This window comes from Phodopus roborovskii, unplaced genomic scaffold (assembly GCF_943737965.1).
Source record: "Phodopus roborovskii unplaced genomic scaffold, PHOROB, whole genome shotgun sequence".
NCBI classification, from domain to species: domain Eukaryota; kingdom Metazoa; phylum Chordata; class Mammalia; order Rodentia; family Cricetidae; genus Phodopus; species Phodopus roborovskii.
In genome coordinates this window covers 25,218,195-25,233,948 of record NW_026126482.1, presented here as the reverse complement: position 1 = coordinate 25,233,948, position 15,754 = coordinate 25,218,195, and the positions used below count along the sequence as shown (strand labels likewise).

Below are 15,754 nucleotides of genomic sequence, written 5' to 3'. Positions count from 1 at the left end.
GTAGGGGCCAGTGTTGGCCAGCTATTATGCTCTCCTGTACAGATGAAAGATGTAGGGGAAGGAGGAGAACTGGAGGAAATAAAGGACACTGGAATCCCTGGCAGGTGAAGAATGGTTGCAATGGAGAAGGTACACTGAGCGGAAACATAAGGAAATGAGGTCACTGGCTGAATGTTGATTTCTCTCCTTGGCGAATCTTCTGTCTGGTCTCCTTGTTCCTGGTATAGGCCACATTCAGTATTGTTTTTAAGTGGGCCCCATTCTTCTCACATGGGCTCCCCACATGGATTCTGTTCTGCGGCCTGTGGGTAGTTAACACAAATTCCACCCAGCCACAATTTCTGTGTTCCCATGGGGTCAGAGGCAATTTGGCGGCCATGCAGTGGCCAAAGTTCTCTTCAGAGTTCATGATTAGCTCCTGAGGCTTTGCCTTTCCCAGTCTGGGTACTGGTGGTGGCCCTGGCAGTAGGCCCTGGGAACCCTTTTCTGTGAAATCTCTACAAGTGCTGTTTTTATTTATTTCTTGGTAGAAATTTCCTTACCTCTTTTGCCCAGGGAACCCCTATTGTGGAGGTGCAGCTGCTGTCCTTGGAATTGCTGAGACAGCAAGTCCAGCACCTAGTAAAATCCACATGTCTGACAGTAGGAGAGGTTTGTGGCGTTGATCATTCCAGAGTTGGAGAGGTACAAGATGATGTGCTAAAAATATTCTTAGTCCTTTCAATTCCCATACTGTAATCAGTCACCCATTCTAGTCCACCATCTTCCCTAGAAGTGGAAACCCCCTTAAGAAAGACATCCTGTCTTCACGCAATAAATAAATAAATAAATAAATAAATAAATAAATAAATAATCTTGGGAGTGTCCTGCCTTTGTCCAAATCTCTATTTTACTACCTGGGCCTACTTGCATACTCTTTTAAGTGTCAGTATTCTTAGGAGGCAGAGATATATACATTCTCACTAGGTTGTTAAGTGGAAACACACACACACACACACACATTTAATATGTGTTGTTAAATTATATATTGTATGTAAACTATGTGCTTGAAAATACAAAACTTTCATTTTTGATGTGGAAAGGGAGAAGAGATTGGAAATACTAAAGACCAGTGGTTATAACTGGTGTTTTATTTTCATGGGAAAATGTGCATGTAGACCTCTCTAGGATGGGTCTCCCCCTACTGCAAAACATGGCCCTGATTTCTCCCACTGGCAGCCTTATCCTGACCTGTTGTTAGTGTTTGAATTTAGTGTCAATGCCAGTGTTGTGAGGGGACAAGCATTGGATGTAAAGATGTTAAGAGTTCCGGTGCGATAGGCAGAGGGGCTCAGGATGGTTGTGGGTAGTAGGGTATTGCAGCCCCTATCAAATACAGCCACTACTGTAGCCACAAAGAAAGTTAGAGATGCAGGTGATGCTGACCCTCCTATATTAATAGTTCATGCATCTGAAAACACAAAGCAACATGATACTGGCCAATGAGCTGTCAGTTTTACAAACTGTATGAAAACCAGAGCACACTGACAGTGAGATTGTTGGTGTCTGCCAGCTTTCCTGCTGTCATTTCTCTTATACCTGCCCCTTTCCTTTGCTCTAGAAGGAAAGCCTTTCTTCCTTTAAACCAGAATGTTCCATTGGTTCTGCCCACTAGATTTCTCCTCATCCCAGGAGGTTTTACTCTGAGCATCTCTTGTCAGTAATCAACATTTATCTCAGTGTCAGTAGAGAGCAGACTTTCTAGATACTTTTATCTATAATTCCTTGGGAGGATCCGCCAATCTAATGCTGTAATCTCTGAGCAACCTTGAGGACCTTCAGGGATCACAAGTCAACTAAGGTCTAGCTGTGTCCTAAGAGCACATTTGCTTCCTTTTGTGCACCTTTGTCTTCATACCCTGGATGTGGGGGTCAGCTCCTGAGAACTGATACTGTCTCAGATGAGCTATGTCTTTATAGCATTCCAGCTTAACCTTTTCTATGGTTTTCCTATAGACTTAGACAGAGAGCTGGCCCTTACTGGCCAGGCTGTTGTGATGGCTGTTTCTCAGCTTTTTCAAGAGCTGTGTTTATCCTTGTCATTACTGCTGTCATAGAGGCTGGAACACAGCCTACCCAGCCTACTGTGGTTGATGGTAGGAGTGTTGACTTCATAGTGCTGCAAAGGTGATGCACATTCAGTAGAAACTGCCTTGGCTTGGATACTATAGGTGGCACACACCTGTAAGGAGTAAGGTTTTTCCTCCCGCCGCCTAGTCTTGTCCTGCCGCTGTGCAAGCCCCAAGTAACGCACAGAGACTCTGTATTTGATATTATACTGTTGGTCAGTTCCTTGTTTCTTATAGGCTAGCTCTGTCTTAAGTATTAACCCATTTCTATGTATTTCCACGTGGTCTTACCGAGAGCAGAGGAATGGCGGTTCTGTTCTCTCCAGCCTCTCCATCTTGACTCCTCTTTACTACTTCCTCTTTCCTACTTGTCTCCTAGCCCCTCCTATCTTCCTTTCCTATTGGCCAACAGTGCTTTATTCATTAACCAGCATGAGAAACATTTACAGAATGACATCTCCCATCACACACCTGTAGTGATCCCAGGATGCCAAGGCAGTAAGGTTGTCAGTTTGAGCCCATCCTGGGCAATATAATAAGAACTTGTCCCCAAAACAAAGCAGAAAGCATAGTTGTGGGGTGTGTGTGTGTGTGTTCTCCTTTGCCTATTATGATGCTAGGGAACATGATAGACAAAGAGTTCTACCTAACCCAGTGCTGCATTTTAACCTGGATCTCTTCCCAGGCTAGCAGTGTGCACTCAGATCTTCTCTTGTGACACTGGGCAGCAAGGGAGAAACCACAGCCCTAGTGAGCTGTGTAGTCATGAGTCGAAACAGCCTACACTCTACAGGGGATAGTGTTGCCTGCAAAACACTCATGAATACATGAAACGTATTCATCATTTAATTATAAAGTCCACTTTATTGTACTATAGACTGCTGTTAATGGCCCGAGTCTCTGTAAGTCTGGTGAGGCCAGCAATGACTCACTCTAGTGCAGATATATTTCAAGACATTGTTGGGGCTCATGTTTATAGGGTTGTGTGTATATGAAGAGCCAGGGACTGGAGGTGGCTTGCCTAGTGCCACCCTGTTCTGTACCGCATGAATGCAATCCCGGAAAGCCACTCAGCCTCTCTGCTCCACGTCAGCATCCATAGTGGGGTCTGGTGTGGCCTTCCTTGGAAGTACTAGGACAGCATGTGACACAAAGCCAGCATACAGTAAGGACTTGGGGGATTAATCATCGCACTGTAGCATACAATGTTCAGCAGCACTGCCTTGTCTTTGCCAGTAAGCACGGCAATAGAAGAATCATTTTTAATTCTGAAAACAGCAAAACTCCCATAGCTTCACTCAGCAGCGGCATGTTTTTCAATGCCTGTTCAATCTGTAGGCTGGCTTTGGTCACCTATGCAAACGTGCCAGGCTGCAGCCACCCTGCAGTGACTCGTAAGCCTTAGATGAAGCACCATGGGACACACCGTGTCTGGGAGTGCCAGTGGGCTTTTGCTCAGCCTGGATGCTGACACTGAAAACACACAGTCACAAAGAGTTTTGTGAAAATAGACGCTGCATAAATGTCCTAAGTGAAATCTTCCTTTCTGCATTTTATGGATAAATGTGATTTAAAGGTTTTATGTGTGGAGATACAGGACATATTTGAAAAAGAAATAAGTATTCTGCAGCTATAAATAAGCTGGCAAATCCTAATGATTACAAGCACAGACTCTGATGTCACACAGGCTGGGGTCATGGCTCAGCTCCACCTAGAAGCTGTGTGACTTTGGTGAAAACAGCCCACACTATTTTCTCCTCCGTAAACTGAGGAAACCATAGTTCATACCTCCTAAGGTGGGCTTTGATCGATATGTGTTAAAATGTGTATAGACTCCTTAGCTGAGTACCTAGCACACTGAAAGGGCATAGCAAACCTTGTATGTTTAAAAGTGACAGTTCTATACAACTGGGCCTTGTGGGTAAATATGAGGGTGGAGAGGATGCATGTGAAGCCAGGGGACAGTGAGATTCCATGGTGCTTCAGCTTTGGACATACACTGGCTCCCTATGCATTGGGGTTTCTTATCATCTTTCAGAAGAGACAAATACCCAGTGTTCCCTCTTCCAGATGTATTGAGTTGACTGTGGGCTCAAATACACAGCACAGTCGAGAACTCAGCACTAGCACATGTTTCTCTGGGAACACTTTCCCCTAGGGTACCTCCATACTGGACCCAGCTGTCTGCCCTCTCTGGCTTCTGCCCATCAACACAGAAATTGTCCTAACTCTGAGACTGAGACAGCGGGTAAAGCAAGGGAAGCCAGATTCGACTGACTCTACAACTCAATGAGGAGTCCGTTTCCTCCCTTTCTCCCACCCTCCACAGCCGCCATCTCCAAAAGGAGGCAGAGAGAGAGAGAGAGAGAGAGAGAGAGAGAGAGAGAGAGAGAGAGAGAGGAGAGAGAAAGAAATAAAAGAGCATGGAAAACACTTCCAAGAAGAAATGTTGTCTTGTCAGGCTTGTCAGAATCCGGCTTAGAAACAGAGAGCCCCCTTCAAGAGGGAATAGCAGTGAAGCTCTGCAAAGCATGTTGAGTCCTTGGTTTATTTGGGGAGGAAGTTCTGAGGAATGGCGTATAGGAGGTTATTAGATTCCATTTTATTCAGGCTTAGGCTAAACTTCTCATGACATTGCCAGGCAGCAAATAGGCTGTGGTTGGGGAAGTCCAAGAATCCTAGGCTTATAAGAATGTGGGGCTGCAATGTTGTCGCCGCTGTTAACAGTGTCCCCTGGGCAGCAAACAGATGGATTTGCAACAGATAAATCCCTGGTTGAGAACCCATGACTTGGAGCTATGCCACCTCCCAGGCCTAAGTGACATCTTCCCCAGTCCCCCTCCATCGGTCTCCACCCTCATGCTGTCTGTACTCAGCATTGCATCCCTTTCCCAGCTGAAGCTTCCCCTGACTCCACTGAGTTCCATCTAAGAGAAAGCTTGGGTGTGGTCTTTTCCTTTGCAGGGGTGTGATAACATTAAAATAGGGTTAGGAATTACAGAGTGTTGAGTGCCATATGAGGGCTCAGAGTTGGTGTTTCTGGAATTCTCTCAAATGGCCAGAAGATTCACTCTGGAGGGAGCTCGGCCATCCCTGGACAACTTACCAGAACTGCCTTTTTCATTTTCTTCTTATGGTTTATGCTGTGTTGGGTTTTCTGAATCACCTGTTGTTGGTTTGAACCAGCTGTGCTGACAAAGCTAGCAATACAGACCCTACTTATTCTCTTTGTCCCTCCCTTCCTGGGGATGTTGGGATCTAGGCAAATGGCAGAGACTATATCAATGACTGGGTTTGGTATAAAGAACCTATTCTAAAGATGTGTCAGCCTTTGAGGGAGGAAGTAGAAAGGAAGGAATCCTGGGTCTGCAGGTTCAGGATATTCTTCTAAAGAGATGAAATAACGAAGGGGGGGGGGTGATAACCATAGTGGAGGAGACTTTCTCAGAGTTGACTCTCCAACCTGTGACCTACCTCAGGTGAGGCCAGTTCTGCAGGAGTTAGAAAAAAATTATAGGGTGAGTTCAGCTGCTGCTACTGTCCACACTGATTTCGATGCTGTACAGACATGGTATTTTGAGAACTCTTGACAGGAAGCCAACTGAGAGTAGCGGGCTCCTCTGCCTAATTCCACCCTGCAGTGCCTTTAGCAGAGCCCAACAGCACCCCTGGCAGATTTGAAAGTTGGTCTGTAGAGCCCATCAGTGTTTTTAACATAGGATCTGTGCAATAGAAGGTTAGCACCTGGACTACAGGTGATTGGTTTCATCATTCTCAAAGGAAACCCTGATACCTTTCTTCAAAGCTATACTGAGCATAAAGCTGTCTGTATGCTTCTGGCTCTCCAATTCCGTGTTTTACCCTTGGGCATCCAAATCAAGTATGAAGACCCTCCAGCTTTGCATTTCGTTTCTTTTTATTTAAAAAAAAATCATTTTCCCTTCTACATACGAACCCCAGTTCCCCTCCCCTCCACCTAAGAACCCTTTCCACCCCACACCCCTATATCAAGGCTGAACAAACTATCCCATCATACGGGGTGGGCTCCAAAAGAAAAAAATAAGTTCATCTCCTGGGATAGGTCCTGGTGCCACTGCCACAGACACCCCCACAACCGTCAACTCACGTAACTGTCATCCACATTCAGAGGTCGAGTTCTGTCCCACATAGCTACCCCTGCTGTCAGTTCATAGTCCATGAGCTCCCTCAAGCTCGAGTCAGTGTCTCTGCGGGTTTTCCCCATTGTGGTCTGACCCCTCCCCCCCCTGTGTAGCAGCATCTTGCCTGTGAACCTGTAACAGTGGCCACACCCCTTTGGGCGTGGCTTCAGGTGTCAATGGAAGCTGAAAGAGGAAAGCAGATGGGTTGCAGATGGAATGAGAAGAGTAGAGACAGGCTGGGGTGGTCCTTTATTGTTCTGTGTAAGTTGTTACCCAATAAAACATCTATTTATCATTTATCCTGGGTCTAATGAAATCATTACACCCATGCCTTCAGTCTTTTTTTATGTGATCCTTCCTCTCTCTCTTCAACCGAACTCCAGGAGCACAACCCAGTGCTTGGCTGTAGGTCACTGCATCTGCTTCCATCTGTTATTGGATGTAGGTTCTATGATGACACTAATCTGATTAAAGGGGAAGGCTGGTTACAACATCCTCTATTGTTAGGAGTCTAGCAAGGGTCATCCTTGTGGATTCCTGAGAATTTCTCTAGCACCCAGTTTCTTCCCAACCCCATAATGGTTCATTTTATCAAGGTATCTCTTTCTTTGCTCTCTCCCTCCATCTCTCTCCCAACTCAGTTTTCTTGATCTCTCACGTTCCCATCCCCCATCCTCTCCCTTCAACCCCCCTCTGGGTTTACCCAGGAGATCTTAACTATTTTCCCCTCCTGGGGTCTCCCATGTGTGATGTGAGAGATGTGGCATCTGTCACCCCATTGATCTCCAGGGTTGATTAGGTTGATCTGGCTGGATAGGCAGGTGTCCCCCTTCATGTTCATTCTTCATGAAGATGTGCACTCTGTTGAAGAGAACAACCTTCCCCGAATAGAGGAGAACCACTCTTGGGTCAAGGATATAGGAGTAGCTGTGCTCCCCTGCTAGAACCTCCAAACAAGCTCTCGATGTCCAGTTTTCCATTTCTTAATCCCTTCATTTTTCCGATAGGGGAGAGATAATACCCCCTAATCCTCTAATGGTCTATTGGGGTAGTGGGTGTAGTTGGGGTGGTCAAATATCTTGCCTAGTCCTTCAATTATTTGCTCTTTCCAGTAAGTTCTCTCTGCTGCCATCATTTCTCTGATGGTCTTCCTCCTTCTTTTCCACTGCTGAGCCAGTGTCTCTGCTTCCACTCCTGCATCGAGGTTAGTAAAGCTGAGAGCGACATAGCATTCTGAATGTATTCCATAGGTGTGGCCATTTGTGTTTTATGACAATCACTCTGTTTAATAGAAACAGGGATGGAATGTGGTACCTGTCCAGAGAACATAAACATATGCATGCATGAATACATGCACACAGGTAAACTCTTTGTAGATTTGAGACCATGATGAAAATGGAATAGCGTAAAAACAGAAGCACCTATGTCTGAGTTCACTCATAGCTGGTCTTCGGATGAGTGCTGACAGTAAATATGTATCCATCATGTGGTCTTCTCTTCATGCTCACAATCTGATGCTGTGGCAGTGCTAGAGAAGGAATATTATGATGATTACCTCCATTGCAGATGGGGGACTGGAAAACTGCCCAAAGTCATAAAAACTAGCAAATGTGACAGCCTAGTGACTTCCTGCATTTGTTCCATCTGAAGATTCAATTAGGAAACTGGCATAGAGTGAAGAGTACATAGCATGGCATTGCCTTACTCATCAGATTAGATGGACACTTTTTAAAGCTTTCAATTATGTCAGGTGGTGGTGACTCATGCCTTTAATCCCAACACTAGGGAGGCAGAGGCAGGTGGATCTCTGTGAGTTTGAGGCTGCCCTCATCTACAGAGAAACCGTGTCTCAAAACACACACACACAAACACACACACACAATGATTACCTTTTTGTGGCATTTTCTAATATAGTAGGGGTTTTAGTCTGATAGCTGTCACAGTGATGGCATTTAATGTAAACTCTGCTTTGAGTTGGGAATTTGTGTCTTTTCCCTGGGTACCACTGTGTAATCCAAACCTCTGGCTCTTCTGAGCAAAGATCCACTCTCATAGCCAGTTTCTTGCTCACAGAAGGAAACAACTGATTCTTAGCACACACTGGGTTGCTAAGCTTGGCTATTCAGTTGTTGCATTAATTGCCTTTTCCACTTCTGAAATGTTCCATTTATTATGGGCTTGCCGGGGTGTAACTGTCATCAGAAGTAGAGGAACATCTGTCTGTATTTTATCTCATCTAATTTTTGAAACAATCTGAAGGAGTTCACTGCATCTAGAGAAATAGAGGGAGCCCGAGAGACAGAAGAAACAGCACAACCATGGTGGGCTTAGCAGATTGGGGAGGGCTTCAGGGAGAGGGAACACATTGTGGGTGTGCCGTGATGTGTGGCTGTGGGGAGGTGGCGAATCACATGCCATGTGTGGGTCCCCTTCTCTTCTCACTCTTGCCATGCACCCTTGAGCGCGGTGGCTTCCGCACTTCCCCTTCCCCATCCGCAGAATCTGGTTCGCACCATCTGCCATGCTGCTCCTCGAGGATGGGAAGTGAGGGTTGAATCCTGTGGAGGTAACCAGCGTATGTAGGGCAAGTCTGAGAGAAAAGAAACCTGAACATGTGGCTTTAGGGTTGCTCCTGGGTACACATTACTCATTTTGAACAGTTTGAAGAGGGGAAATTAGTCATTAATGGTACCTTTGAGTTAATGATCTGGCGTATGTATGTATGTATGTATGTATGTATGTATGTATGTGCGTACGTGTACACACACACACACACACACACACATATATATATATATATATATATATATATATAGAGAGAGAGAGAGAGAGAGAGAGAGAGAGAGACCATCCTTAAGCGCAGGGTTGTTGGAGAGGTAGGTATAGGATTCAGTAGAAGTGAGAGCTGAGAGCATCCTAGAAGTAAGGACTGGTGCACTCACCAGATCCCTGTTGGTGTCTTTTCTGCCTCTGGCAGGTGAACGGCTGGGCTAAGGTATATAGAGGGGCCTAAATTTGGGTTTCACTTGACCTTTTCAATTTAAGGTTTATGAAGGACAAGCTGCTTGTAATAATCTTATCTGGCTTCTGCCTAACTTAAGCCCAGTCCTTCTCAGATACCCTTGACAATGGCTGGCTCTCTCAAGATACCCTCTTGCCACTCTCTGGAACAGTTTTCATTTGACAGCAGCATGTGAGCACCTTTCTTTTCAGATGAAGGGCCCAGAGCTTAGAGGTTTGATGTTTTATTCTGGATCAAAGACGTCTATCTGACCCAGGATCTCCATGCTTCACATGGAGAGGGTTTTTGTTTTGTTTTGTTTTGCTTCTGGAAGTCACAGATTAGCTGTTCCTATCTCAGTGTCAGAACTGGCTGTTGGCCTTCCATGTGGGCCAGATCCTCTTGACTATGTCCCCAAGGTTTGTGCTTCGAATGAATTTACTTTAAGGAGATGCTATTTCCTGTATGTAAGGAGCAATTGTCCCTGGGAATCGGAGAAGAAATCTAAGAACCAATAGAAGATTTGACATTTACAATGATGGCCAACCTGGCCTGTGCTTGTGGGGCTTGAACACATTTTGCACATGACACATTTTACACATTTGTTTTGTTCCTTCACTCTGGTCTGTGGTTTCTTGGGAGGTAGGGAGTGAAATCTGAGTGGTTAGAGCAAGCAGCACAGGCCACGCGCATGGCAGGGGTCTGGTAGAACCCCATGCTCACTTTATCTTACTTTGACCCTCTATGTACTTTGCTGTATATTGTATTAGATTTGTCTGAATGTGGTACCAAAGAAAATAATACTTTCCACATTTGTTCCTAAAGTGAGACAGTTTAAGTTCTTATTTGTTGACCTAACTCTAATATTAACAACTAGAATCTTATGAAATGAACTAGCGTTTTGGAGGAAAACCCAGTTGCATAGATTGCGGCTAAATTTCCCTAATCACTTTATAATATCCCTAGGTTGTGAGTTCCTATAATTGTCTCTTCTATTTAATGTTTGCTATTTAGATAATATTCAATATTTAAATCACACAGCATTGAGGTGCCGTGGATGGCAGTGACAAATGACAAGTGTCCCCAATCTGTTGCATTCATGTGTTTTCTTCTCCGTCTCACTCACTTCCCTTTCTACCCTTTGATTTTTGAGAAGATATTAGACTATTCTAGAATTGCTAAATTAGTAAATGTTTTAAAAAATAATTCAGCTAAATCTGCTGTTCCTGTGTACTTGTGCCTTCAGCTATGATAGAGAACAAAACTCCTAACAGACTCAGAGTAGATAGTCACAGTGGAGACGAACCTCTTCAGAGAATAAATGGGGATCAAGAAGAAGGTTCACAGGCGTGGAGGTATCTGACCCCAAGGCAACTAGGTCTTGTGTATAAAGAAAGGACAGGGTGAAGGAGTCATACCCAAGGGAGCCCTCCTGGAGGCAAGTTTCTTCTTCATTTCAGCTTTGAAAAAGCCATTGGAAACTGCATAAACTCCCAGTTCATGATTGTTGTGCTCATTTTCCTCTGAGAACTAAGATAGTCAGAAAATCCCCTCTGAATGAACTCAGGCATGTCCACGTCACCTTCCCTAGTGACCCTCCATTTCTACCTCATAGAATGAAATAGTCTCTGTCAGAATATGGGACTTTGTAGGAATTGGAATGACATAAATGAGAAGAAAGTAAAATGATATGAAGGAGAATGTAAACCGGGACTTAACGTTTTGAGGTTGCTGTAACAAAATAGCTGAGATTGGTTACATTAAAATAAAAAGCAAGATATTTGGCTGTGATTCTGGTATCTGTGCTGTTGGAGCAGAATGGTACTAGTATTGTCTTCTGGCTGCATCACAAGGGAAAAAGCGGGACTTGTCAGGAGTGTATGCAGTAGTGACCAGATGAGGAAGAAAACGTATCAAGGGGCCTCAGTTTCAGAAGTCTCTGGTAACTAATCCAGTTGCATGTGACCTAACCCACCGCCTAGAGACAGTTATTAATCCCTTGTGAGATCGCAACTTTGGCATAATTTCCTACTCCTAGGCCCCAGCTCTTAAGCATCCCATCTCCTCCAAATACTATTACACGGGAATTAAGCTTCGGCATTGTGGTTTAGCAAGGACAAAGCATATCCAGTCCATAGCAGAGGTTCACAGATTAGCTTCCCGTTACTTTTGGTTTTTTTAAAGCCTAACTTTTCTATTCACTTTAAGGGGAGCAGATGTTAAGCATGATTACTGAGACAAAATTGCCTAAAATACAATGATGGTATAAGACCATTCAGATGCATATAAGAAATTTGGTGGAGGATTTCAACAGTGGGGCAAATCTTCTGCAGATGCTTCCCCTCTATGAGAATGAAAATAGTTCTGCCTTCGAAAAGCTAGAGTGCTCAACCTAAAAATAACAAGGGGATAACATCTGATATGTTCTAAGGTGATCTAAAGAGATAGAAAAGAGACACTCCCTACCAGGGAGGGACATGATTATTTCTTCTATTAATATGTCTGTCCATGCGCTACTTGAATAACAGTTGTACTGAGATACAATCCACAATGCAGGATTCACCCTTTGGAGCCTGAGATCCAGTGGAGCATCTCTACTGTCAAGTTTAGGACAATATCTAAAAGATATTGATTTTCAAGTGATCCTACATTCAAAACAGCTGGACAAAGCAGCCTTGCAGACCATGGCCAGGATTTCTGCATCTTTTTAGAATCCCCCATGACAGTGCCCCTTACCAGCAGGAAGTAGTTTGGAAAGAACGACACCCAAATTTCCAAATATTGTCTATAAATGTTTGTTTTCATTTAAATGGACTTTGTTATAATAAATAAATAAATAAATAAATAAATAAATAAATAAATAAAGTGGTCAAACCGATTCCATCGTTCCCCTCAACCACCTCACCCTGCTCTCCCCTCTACAGCCTACCAACTCTGGGGAGAAGTGTAAAGTGTAAAGAGATGGTGAAGAATTGTGAGGGCAAACTGTAGAGGGTCCCGCCCGCTAGGGCGAGGCTTGGCTGCCATGCTTGCTGCACCTCATATTGCAAGGCTCTGAGAACCATGTCTCACCATTTAGCAAGAGTATTTGTGTGCATGGTGATAGCTGTTTCCAAGTGGACCTGCATGTTAGAACAACATAGGGATTTTTAAAAAATTAAAACTTAAATTTTAAAACAACAAAAAAAAAAGATATTGATTTCATTTTGGCATTTTTACTTGTGTAAGATATTCAACTGGATGCTCTGAGGCAGCAAATACGAGCTGTCTGCTCTGGGCCCCTGTTCTTCTGCACTTACTTCTTTAGCTTAAATTATATGTGATATTTGAACAATGGTTTTTCCTTAAATTAAAGAGAATCACAGTAAAGCAGGGAACTTGAAATTTGTATTGGAACCCCAAGACCCCCAGAGACCATAGCACAATATGCTGAGATGCCTGGACTACATCTGCACCATTTAACAAGGAGAGCACCCTTGGCCTCAAGTGCCTGGAGCGCCTGTTCTTCAAGCTCATTAGCGGCAACCCCATTGACACCTTCCTCTTGGAGATGCTCGAGGCTCCCCGTCAGCTAGCCTGAACCCAGACACACATGCGCGCACATGCACACGCACGCGCGCGCGCACACACACGCACGCACACACACACACACACACACACGCACGCACGCTCCTCTTTCACTTACACATAACATCACTTTCCAGTTAAAAACAAAAACAAAAAACAAGGGTAGTACACCAGATCTTCACTTTCCAAATGGTGGAGTTGGGTGATCTGTTCTAAATAAAGCCTCCCAGGGTGTAAAGTAAACGTGCAGAGGGCTTAGAAAGGTTTGAAATTGTGCCCAACCCCTCCTTGGCCTCCATTAGAGAATTGGAGACACATCATATTCTGGGAGTTAACTGAATCCACCGTGTTTGTTCCACATGACTCCATAAAGGAAACACTTAGCTTTCTGTCTTCAGAAAGAACTGAAAGTATTTGACAAGGAAACAATAAATGTAGAAGTTTCTTCCTCAAGTTGTAAAGAACATTGAGAACTTAGTGAGCCTTGTGCAATTTCTTGGTGAAGAAACAGAAGCAAAGTTGCCTGAGTAGGAACTGTTCCTGCCTCTGACCACAGTGTGTGTGCCTGCCTCTGACCACAGTGTGTGCCTGCCTCTGACCACAGTGTGGGCCTGAAACTCAAAGAAATTAAGGAAGATTCAAAACAAAACATTGGAACAAGGCAAGAAAATCTGTAAAGATCAAGGCAATAGAGTCATGAGTTAAAAAAAAAAATCTACATTCATAACATACTAAACACTTAACACTAGCCAAATTTAATAAGCAGTTTTTATTTACCAAATGACTAGATGGAATTAAAAGAAGGGCTGTCAAACATGTGAATGTAAAAGCAAATAATTGATAACACATACTATTTTTGTAACTAAAAGTGATTTTTGAGTTCCTTTAGATAAGAACACAATCTCGTGGACAGTAAACAGACTAGAAGTACTTTATATCAGGATAATTAGTCTAAGAGGCACATGAATCACTTGAGAAGGAAATGTCAGGGAAGGCACCACAGGGATAAATGTTAGATTTGGTTTTATTTACATAATTGTTAATTAGGCTGAATAGACATCTGGAAACAGTAGAGGGAACTGAGCCATTTCCTGTGAGCCTGTAGTGGACTGAATGTTGGTATCTTTACCGAATCCATAAGTTAAAACCCTGACTTCCTGTATGATTTTTGGAGATGATTTTTAGAGAAGTGGTTAGGGCATGGAGGTAGAGTGCCTGCAGACATGGTTCTGTCAGTAAAAGAGCACACTCTCAAGCTGGAGGACCTCGGTTAGAATCCCAGTACCCATGTCAATCCTGGCATGGCCAAACACATTGTAGCACCATGGGTTTGGAGTAGGTTGAGGGTGGAGAGATGGGGCGATCACTTGGGTCTGATGGCCACCTAGCTCTAGGTTCAGTAAAAGACTGTCTCAAACCAGTGGGGTGGAGAGTGGTAGCTTTGGCTTCCACGTGTGGCATGTGTTCTCTCTCTCTCTCCCTCTCTCTCTCTCTGTGTGTGTGTGTCTCATATACACATGAGAAGGGGGGGAGCTGAGGGAGGAAGGGGTGGCCTTTTAGTACCTTACTGTGCTTCCAGAACTGTGAAAAGTTAAGTGTTTGTTGTTTAGGCCATCAAGTTGTGGTATTTTGGTTTCAGCAGCCACAACTAAGACAGAGGCCTCAGTTTTAAGTGAGAGGCCTTACAACTGAGGTGCTGGCAATGCAGCCTAGCTCTGGTAGGTGTGCATTTGACCTTGGATCTGCCCCTTCCTGGCTGCTTGATTTTAGGCAAAGTACTTAAGTCTCTGTGAATCAGGTCCCTCAGGAACATGGTGGGAATAGCTGTATTATAGGACTGCACTGTGCATTAATGAGACAGTGCACATAAAGTGTGTGGTTGGCACACAGCACCCCAGGGATGTTAAGGTAGGTAAGAGTATAATCACATTAGAATTCAAGGGGTCAACTTTGGCAGGGTTAAAGCTAACTGAAAGTTATCTTGACAGCTGCAGAACTCTAGAGAACTTGTAAGAACAAGACCCTTTTCTACTGGACTGCTGGACAAAGTTAATTCCCATTCCCAAGCCCCAAAGCAAGCATCATAACTCAGCCTAAATGGAAGAAAATTCAGAGGAGGACTTAATGATAATTGACTACAGCAGGCAAAACTCTGTGGTGGAGGGCGGGGCTCTGTCATCCTGTCTCAGGAACAGTGAAGAGAGGGATGTAAGATAAGAGGGTGGTTTCCATGTAAAAACAAACCACTAGAATAAGAGGTGCTATACTAGGCTGTGCAGCCGGCTGGCCTTATGGAGTGATCTTCCTTGAGAGTATGTATGACATTCATAGAAGCCTGAGATTCTGATTTTATTATAGAATGAAAACAGGAGAAGCTTTGGGGATTGTAACCTAAGAAGAATCTGGAATCCTTTGTATTCATATGTGGGAGCAGATGAGCCTGAAGCAGGTGCCAGGCAGTATAGATGATCAATATTAAACAGAATTTCGCCTTTAGACCTTTCATCCCATTCTACTTGGCAAACTTAAAATTCACAACTTCCCATGCACATCTGTAAACTTATGTGTTCATTGAGCTGTCCAGACCAACATTTTAGTCAAAAAGCTACTTGCATGTGTGTTCATGAATGAAGTCATTTGTGTTGTCTGTGCCACCATACAATGGTCCTGGTACAGCATACAAAGGACCCAGCCAGCTACCTGGAGACTTGGATGGTTTTCACTTACCTGACACAGAGGAAGACCATCTAGAGCTGCCCGTTCTCTCAGAAAGGACTACAATGAACCAAGTATGGTGAATGGGTGTGTTGTAGTTACTGTTGCTATGGTAAGATATCCTGACGGAAGAATCTTAAGGAAGGCAGGTTCATTTTTGTTTACAATTTGAAAGTAAAGCCCATCATGGTAGGTGAGTCCTG

At 44.0% G+C, this 15,754-nt stretch overlaps 1 protein-coding gene across 3 annotated transcripts in view; it reads left to right on the top strand.

The window, feature by feature from the left end:
• Fars2 (phenylalanyl-tRNA synthetase 2, mitochondrial) overlaps positions 1–15,754 on the top strand; it is a 415,828-nt gene that overhangs the window by 264,282 nt on the left and 135,792 nt on the right. The window lies entirely within an intron of this gene.